Here is an 8,301-nt window from a genome sequence, read left to right on the forward strand (position 1 = left end):
GAACATCAATCCTTTGCCAATTAAGTGCCAGTCACTGTTAAGTCCAAAATCAGAATCCTGGTACTTATTTTTGAAATCCTGAACTTAAGATAAAGTACTTCACAGCATATTTCATCCCATATCCTTTTAGGAACTTTGGTCATCTTTAAAGACCTTCCACAGATGCCTGATCCAATCAGTTTGATCTTGATAAATATAAATTACCAGGACCTGACAGATTATGTAATGTATTGCGTTAAATTTGAGAAATTGGTTGCTGAGATCTGTGTAGTAATGGTTAGCAGGCCACTTGGCCAACAAGCCAGACTTTCTGTCTGCAGTCTACTTAGTATGCATTTAAGCAGGAGAATGCTGTGTTTCTATTGGCTGCCGCCTCCTAGGCTGAATATGTAAATAGGGGTGGAGCATGTGCTTGTTAGTTTCTGTTTTGACCTTCAATAAAGAAAATAGTTTTTCACCTGCTGCCTCTTCAATGCCACATCAGACAGAAAACAACATTGGCAGCGAAGGTGGGATCATGCTGCCTTCGATTTGAAGAGCTGAGTCACTACGGGGGTTAGGCCTAGTAGACGCTGGGTTGGAACGGCGGTTCCCCCCTTCACTCTATCCTGCCAGTATGGAAATGCTGGAGGAGAGCGCTTCCAAGGATCCACCCTGGAAGTCCCATGGAAACCTGCGCAGCACAAGGCATTGAAAGGCCCATGAAAAACTGACAATGGCGAAGATCGGAAAACTCCAAATTCGACGTCACTCATCCAGAGAGGTGGAGCTCTTACGTCGCGAGAGTTGAAAACTACCTGAGGGTTAACCAAGTTTGAGATGACAGTTTGAAGGCTGCAAGGCTGCTGTGTGTGTGCAGTCAGGCAACTTTTGATATCGCTGAGAACTTGGTTGCACCAGCCCCGCTCGAATCCATCGCGAACTCAGAACTTAAGAAGATGCTCAAAGAACTCTTTGAGCCCAAGCTATTGATCATTGCCTGGCGGCAGACCTTCGAACAGAGAGACCAACATCCCGGTGAGTCTGCCACCAACTTCATAGCTGCTCTTCATCAAGCTGCGGGACTTTGTGAATTCAAAGACCTCAAAGAAAGACTGAGGGACCATTTAGTTTGTGGGCTAAGGAGTCAAGAGCTGCAACAAAATATATTCACAAAAGAGACTATCTCATTCCAAGATGCCTTGCAGGAGATCATGGCCAAAGAAGCAGCTGGTGGAGCCATCAAGGCCCTACGGCTCTCCAAGAGCCCTCATTGCACGGAGACTGTCCACCAAGAGGACACTGAGAGAGTCAAAGACTCCGAATTGGACCATGAAGTTGATCGGTTACAGCAACCACCTGAAAGAAGGCCTCAATGACCAATTGACAAGACAGTTCCCTTTTCTTGATGTGTTGGGTGTGGAAGCCGATATAAATGGGTGAAATGCCGGTTCTGCATGGCAACCTGCCGGGCGTGTGGCAAGCAAGGCCACATTGCTGCTGTTTGTAGGAGTCTCAGGAAAGAACACCCATCAGAAGAGTTGCCTCAGAAAGGTACCAGGGTGCCTGGCAAAACAGGGTGGGCTATTGCGCTAGTAGAAGAAGCGTGTTTAGGACACTCAAGGAAAAGTTGTGTCTCAAAGTCAAGTTGCAAGTGGTTTCCTCTGACATGGAGTTAGACACAGGTTCAGCCTTATCAATAATTTACCAAAGTACTCTTCAGCAAATTTGTAGTCGAAGTGGCAAGCGAGTTAAGCTCAGGCCATCGAACCTTGTTCTAACCAATTTCCAAAACTCCTGGGTAAAAGTCAAGGGGAGGCCACACTCAGGGTGCAGTTCAGGAACTTCCAGAGTCCTCTGGAATGTAGTAGTTGAGGGCAACAGCACTAGCCTCATCGGATTTGATTGGTTTGATGTGTTGGGAATTCAAATGACCAAGTTAAATAGCTTGCAGACTTTGAGCCTCTCAATAGTTTGTAAAGTATTTTCAGCCCAGAATTAAGGGAATACAAAGCCCCCCCCCTATTGCCCTCCGGCTTGATCCTACAATAGTACCAATAAGGATAAAGACTTGTTGGGTGCCTTTTGCCCTGAAGTAGAGAATCGATGCAGAGCTGAACAAGCGGTTGCTACAAGGCATTTTAGAGCTGGTGGATAGCAGTCCATGGGAAACTCCCATAGTTATGCCACTTAAGACCAACGGGGAAGTCCGCATTTGTGTTGACTATAAATGCACACTAAATAAAGCTCTCCAGCAGCACTCCTATCCAGTGCCTGTAATCAGCCACATTTTGCCATCTCTACAGGGAGGTCGCATTTTTGCCAAATTAGATATGGCCCAGCCTATCAGCAGCTGCCAGTGGGCGACCCCATGGCTGAGGCCCAGACCATAGTAACCCACAGGGGAGGTTTCAAGGTGTGGTGGTTACAGTTCAGGGTTAGTATAGCCCCAGGAATTTTTCAGGGCATGCTCCAAAACATTCCAGGTGTGTGCCCATATTTCACTGATGTCCTTATAGCCAGGGAATCAGTCGAAATCCTAACTGAAAGGCTTAGAGCTGTCTTGCAGTGTTTCCACAAAGCGGGCCTAAAACTAAAGCAGGAAAAATGTAAAATTGGGGTCACTTCCACAGAGTTCCTATAGATGCCGAAGGCATTCATCCTGCTGAATCCAAGCTCAAAGCAATTCAGCAGGCACTCAGTACCAAGACAAAAGGAGAACTTCAGGCCTTTTGGGGACTCCTTAATTTTTATCATGCCTTCCTTCCCCACAAGGCCGCAGTGGCAGAGCCCTTACACCAGCTGTTGGACAAGAAGGTCCAATGGAACTGGACGAGCATCCACGAGCAAGGTTTTGCAGCAGTTAAATCACTGTTGTCATCAAATGCAGTGTTAACTCATTATAATGAGCAGCTTCCAATCAGCATTGCCTGTGATGCATCCCCTTACGGGATCGGAGCTGTGTTAAGCCATCTTCAGGCTGAAAGGACACAAGTTCCCATAGCATATTATTCTAGAACTTTCTGTTCAATGGAACGCAATTATGCACAGATTGGTAGGGAGGCATTGGCCATCTTGGCGGGTATATGAAAGTTTTATGACTATTTGTATGGCGGCCATTTCATGGTCTTCATAGACCACAAGCCACTTCTGGGGTTGTTCACTACAAACAAGCAAACACCCCAGATTATTTCTCCTAGGATGTTGAGGGGGTCAGTATTCCTGTCCGCTTATAGTTATTGTCTGATTTACAAACTGGGCAAAGAAATGGGACACACAGATTGCTTTAGTAGGTTACCCCTACTGCATTTAGAGCCATATCCCACTCCAGCTAACTGCATCCTGGCTATCCAGGATTTGCCGGAGTCTCCCCTTAACGCAGGGGATGTGGCTACTGAAACAGCTTCAGACAACATGCTGAGCCGTGTGTTAAACTGGGTGCTCACAGGATGGCTTGAAATGTGTCCAGGCCCTAACTTTCAAAATTTTGGGAAAAAGAAGAAAGAGTTATCTATTCATAAGGGTTGCATTTTGTGGGGCAGTCGGGTTGTAATCCCAACCTCACTGAGGGCTAGAATCCTTGATTCTCTGCATGAGGGACATCCAGGAATAGTCTGGATGAAGGCACTCGCACGTAGCTACCTTTGGTGGCCTGGGCTCGATAAAGATATCGAAGCCCAGGTCCACAGCTGCAGTATTTGCCAGCAGTCAAGGCCAGAAATGCCACATGCTCCGGTCCACAGATGGGAAACCACACAAGCCCGATGGTCGAGGATTCATATTGATTTCAAAGGCCCCTTTCAGGAACAACTCTTCCTCATAGTTGTGGACAGCCACTCCAAGTGGTTAGAGGTTGCTCCAGTTTCCACTATGACTACTGCTAGGACCATCCAGGTTCTGCATAGCATCTTTGCAATGCATAGTCTCAGACAACGGGGCTCAATTTACTTCTGCAGAGTTTCAGTCCTTTCTAAGGGCGAATATGATTAGACATGCCACTTCAACTCCTTTTCACCCGGCCTCTAACAGCCAAGCGGAGCGCATGGTCAGAACGACCAAGGAATCCTTGAAGAGGATTGCAACTGGCAACTGGCACCATAGGCTGGTAGATTTCTTACTCTGCCAATGCACAACGTCCTGCACTTCTACAGGCAGAAGCCCAGCTGAGTTAAGATGGGGGCGGTGCTTGAACACAAAGCTGGATCGCTTACATCCAGACAGGGTTGCTTCACAAGCACAGCAGCCTAAGGCTCCGAGGCATTTGCAAATTGGCGACCCAGTGTGGGTGTGGAATTATGGGCAAGGGGGACTGTGAGTGGTAGCTGTGATTTGCAAGGTGTCAGGGCCACTCTTATATGAAGTGGCCCTGGAAGACGGTCAAGTGCTTCACAGGCACATTGATCAGCTGCAATGGAGGCTACCAAACCACCCTTTCACTCATGATTCTGCTCAGGGAGAGGAGAAGGAACACGATTGCGATCGTGAATCTGAGTCTCCCAGTGAAAGCGAGACCTTGCGATTGCCAAATGGGTTTTTTGCAAACGAGGCTGCTCCTAACTCAGGCACTGAGTCCACAGGACAATGCCGACAATAGGGTCTTCAACTAGGTTTTCAAGCCGATCCGGTGGGTTCTACCCCACTGAGGAACACTGGCTCAGGCCTACTGGAGCAGAGAAATAGACATAGGCTTGGGTCTACCAGAACAGACCAGCCTTCAAGAATCGGCTCTACCTGTGTCGGATGAGTCACAAAGCTAGGGTCTGCCGAGCATGGCAGGTGAGTTTGTGAATCGGGAGCTAGCAGCAGCTCCAAGACATTTGGAGTGGGCAAAAGGGTCACCGAAATACTTAAAAGACTACATAAGATTTTTGTCATTGCAAACTTGATGCTTAGTATTTTCATTGCAAACTTGAATGCTTATGTATTTTCCTTGCAATTTTGAATGTTTATGTGTTTTCTTGCAAACTGGGATGCTTAGATATTCTTGCTACTGGAACAGTGTAATGTCATGCTTATGTACCATTGTATGCCATTATGCCTTTTGAATATCTATAATGTTTGCACAAACAAAGCAAAGTTGTAAGTGTCAATGATCTAGGGGGAAGGGGTATAATGTATAGAGTTAAATTTGAGAAATTGGTTGCTGAGATCTGTGTAGTAATGGTTAGCAGGCCACTTGGCCAACAAACCAGACTTTCTGTCTGCAGTCTACCTAGTATGCATTTAAGTGGGAGAATGCTGTGTTTCTATTGGCTGCCACCTCCTAGGCTGAATGTATAAATAGGGTGGAGCATGTGCTTGTTAGTTTCTGTTTTGATCTTCAATAAAGAAAATAGTTTTCCACCTGCTGCCTCTTCAATGCTGCATCGAACAGAAAACATAACAGATTACATCCCATAATCTCAGAACCATTGTATTATATCTTTCAAAATCCTGGAGCACCAAGAAACTAACAGAGGATAGGAAAAGAGTTGATGTGGTTCCCATCTTCAAAAAAAGGGGGGGGGGAACAGACCCAGAAAACTTCTGACCAATCAGCCTAACATCAAACCTGGAAAGATACTGGAAAAGATTTTTTTAAAAAAATAGAGATCTGCAAACATATAGAAATAAATAAAGTTATAACTAGAAGTCAGCATGGATTTCAGATCATACCAAACCAATCTTATTTCATTCTTTGACAAAGTGACTAAATTAGTAGACCAGTGAAATGCTATAGATATAGTATACTTAGATTTCAGTAAGACATTCAACAAAGTAGACCACAATCTACTTCTTGGTAAGCTAAAAAAAAAAAAAAATGGGATAGGCAGCATCACCACCAGATGGATTTGTAACTAGCTGAAAAAATCATACTCAACGAGTAGTCCTTAAGGGTACTACATCTACATGGAAGGAAGGAAGGAAGGAAGGAAGGAAGGAAGGAAGGAAGGAAGGAAGGAAGGAAGGAAGGAAGGAAGGAAGGAAAGAGGAAGGAAGGACTGGGTACCACAAGGTTCCATCTTAGGCCCAGTACTACTCAATATCTAGAAGATATTGGATTAGGAATAGAAGGGAATTCAACAAATTTGCAGATGACACTAAACTGGCAGGAAAAGCCAAAACCCCAGAAGACAAGCTCAGGAGCCAAAAGGATCTTGACAGACTTGAAGAATGGGCTCTATCCAACAAAAATAAATTTAATATGGGAAGGTTTTACATTTAGGCAGGAAAAACCAAAGAACAGACTAGGTGAAACCTGGCTCTAAAACAGTAAATGTGAGTTCTATTCTGAACTGCAAAAAAAAAATTGAAAAAAATCAGAGAACCAAGTGGAGACTGGAGACATTTTTTTGAAAAAAATTTTATTTAAATTTTCAATACATATAATACTTTCCATACATTATATAAGAAAAAAAATAAAAGAGAAAAATACCTTTAAAATAGAATTTTACGTGTCGCTCGTCTATCTCCCCCCGACTGCATCCGCCCTCTCAACCTTCCTTCCTTACTTCCCTACTCCCTCTCTCCTCTCCTCTCCTCTCCTCTCATCTCTCCCCTCATCCCTCCTCCCAACCAACTTCCTTCCATCCTTCCTCCTCCCCTCTTATCCCTCTTTGGATACAATTCAGGGGAAATACCCGAGCGGCACCTCTCTCTAAAATTATCTATTTTATACATTAATATTTCTATATAACTAACCTACTTAATCCCACCCATCCCCTCCCCCCTACCTCCCCCCCACCTCCCCCCCCCGCTTCCCAGAGCAAAATACAGGGTTATTGTAAACAAAATAAACACAATCTATAACTTTTAAAACAAAAATATATATATACAATAAACAAATTCATACATAACTCTTAACTCCCTTTAAACTTTAAAAATAATAAAATGAACAAATCTACTATAAATCAAATATTATAAAATTCTATAAATAATAATTACTACTTCAAAAAAAAGAAAGAGAAAAAATTAATCATAAAATAAATGAAACTTTAAAATTCCATATTTATTCTGAATATAATCTATCCACCTTCTCTACACTATGATAAATTTTTCTTGTGTATGGTCCTTTAAATAAGCAGAAATCTTTGCCATTTCTGCTAAATTGGAAACTTTAAGTATCCATTCTTCTAAAGTAGGCAGCGAATCCTTCTTCCAATATAAACCTACAAGTAACCTTGCTGCAGTTATTAGATTCAACATTAAAATAGTTTCATTAACATTTCCAACAAGTGACCAACTACTTGAGTAGGTTGTATTAAAGTTAAAACCAAATCATCTGCAAAAGCTCTCAATTTATACTCATTTCTGTTTACTTTTATTCCCTAAATTACCGTTGACTCTCTAATCTGAATTAACAAAATCTCCATTGTTAAAACAAATAACAATGGAGATAATGGACATCCTTGTCTTGTTCCCTTTTCAATATTAAAAGTCTCAGTCAGACCCCCATTAATAATAATTTGAGCAGACTGTTACTGATATATAGCCTTAATGACATGTAAAAACTTATCTCCAAAATTCATTTTCCCTATCAATAAAAATAAAAATTCCCAATCTAGTTGATCAAAAGCTTTCTCAGCATCTAAAAATATGAAAGCCGCAGGGATCTGATTATTCTTATCCAAATACTCTATTAAATTGAGAATTTGCCTTACATTATATTTCATATATCTTCCTGTTATAAATCCTGATTGGTCACAATGAATCAAGTCCTTCATTACCTTCATTAATCTATTTGCCAAAATTTTTGAAAAAAATCTTATAATCCACATTTGAAAGAGATATAGGTCTATAGTTCCTAGGTTCAGTAAGATCTTGGTCATCCTTTGGGATCAATGATATAAACGCACTCCTCCATGAAGGGGGAACTTGAGCTCCCAACAAAATACTATTAAAAAGCTCCTTTAATGGCTCCATCATTTCCTTAGATAAAATTTTATAATACATTGTTGTGAATCCATCTGTGTCTAGAAACTTTCCCACTTTTAACTGCTTAATAGCTAAACCAATTTCCTCTGAAATAATTGAACAATTCATCATAATTTGTTGTTAATTAGAAAGTTTAGGAAAATGCACTGATTGTAAATACTTTTCTACTTCTGCAACATGTATATTATCACTAGCATATAATTTTGTATAAAAATCTAAAAAACTCTTTTTAATCAAATTATATTGAAAAACCTCAGTACCTTTATATTTTACTTTCTCTATAATTCTTGCTTTCTGTTTCTTACGTAATTGATAAGCTAACCACCTCCCAGGCTTATTTGCATTACAAAAAGTATTATGTTTCATATAACGCAAATTTGTCGCCATCTGATCTGCCATCAACATATT

The sequence above is a fragment of the Crotalus tigris genome, unplaced genomic scaffold, assembly GCF_016545835.1.
Source record: "Crotalus tigris isolate CLP2741 ecotype Arizona unplaced genomic scaffold, ASM1654583v1 scf7180000017666.379230911805:20528666, whole genome shotgun sequence".
In the NCBI taxonomy this organism is placed as follows: domain Eukaryota; kingdom Metazoa; phylum Chordata; class Lepidosauria; order Squamata; family Viperidae; genus Crotalus; species Crotalus tigris.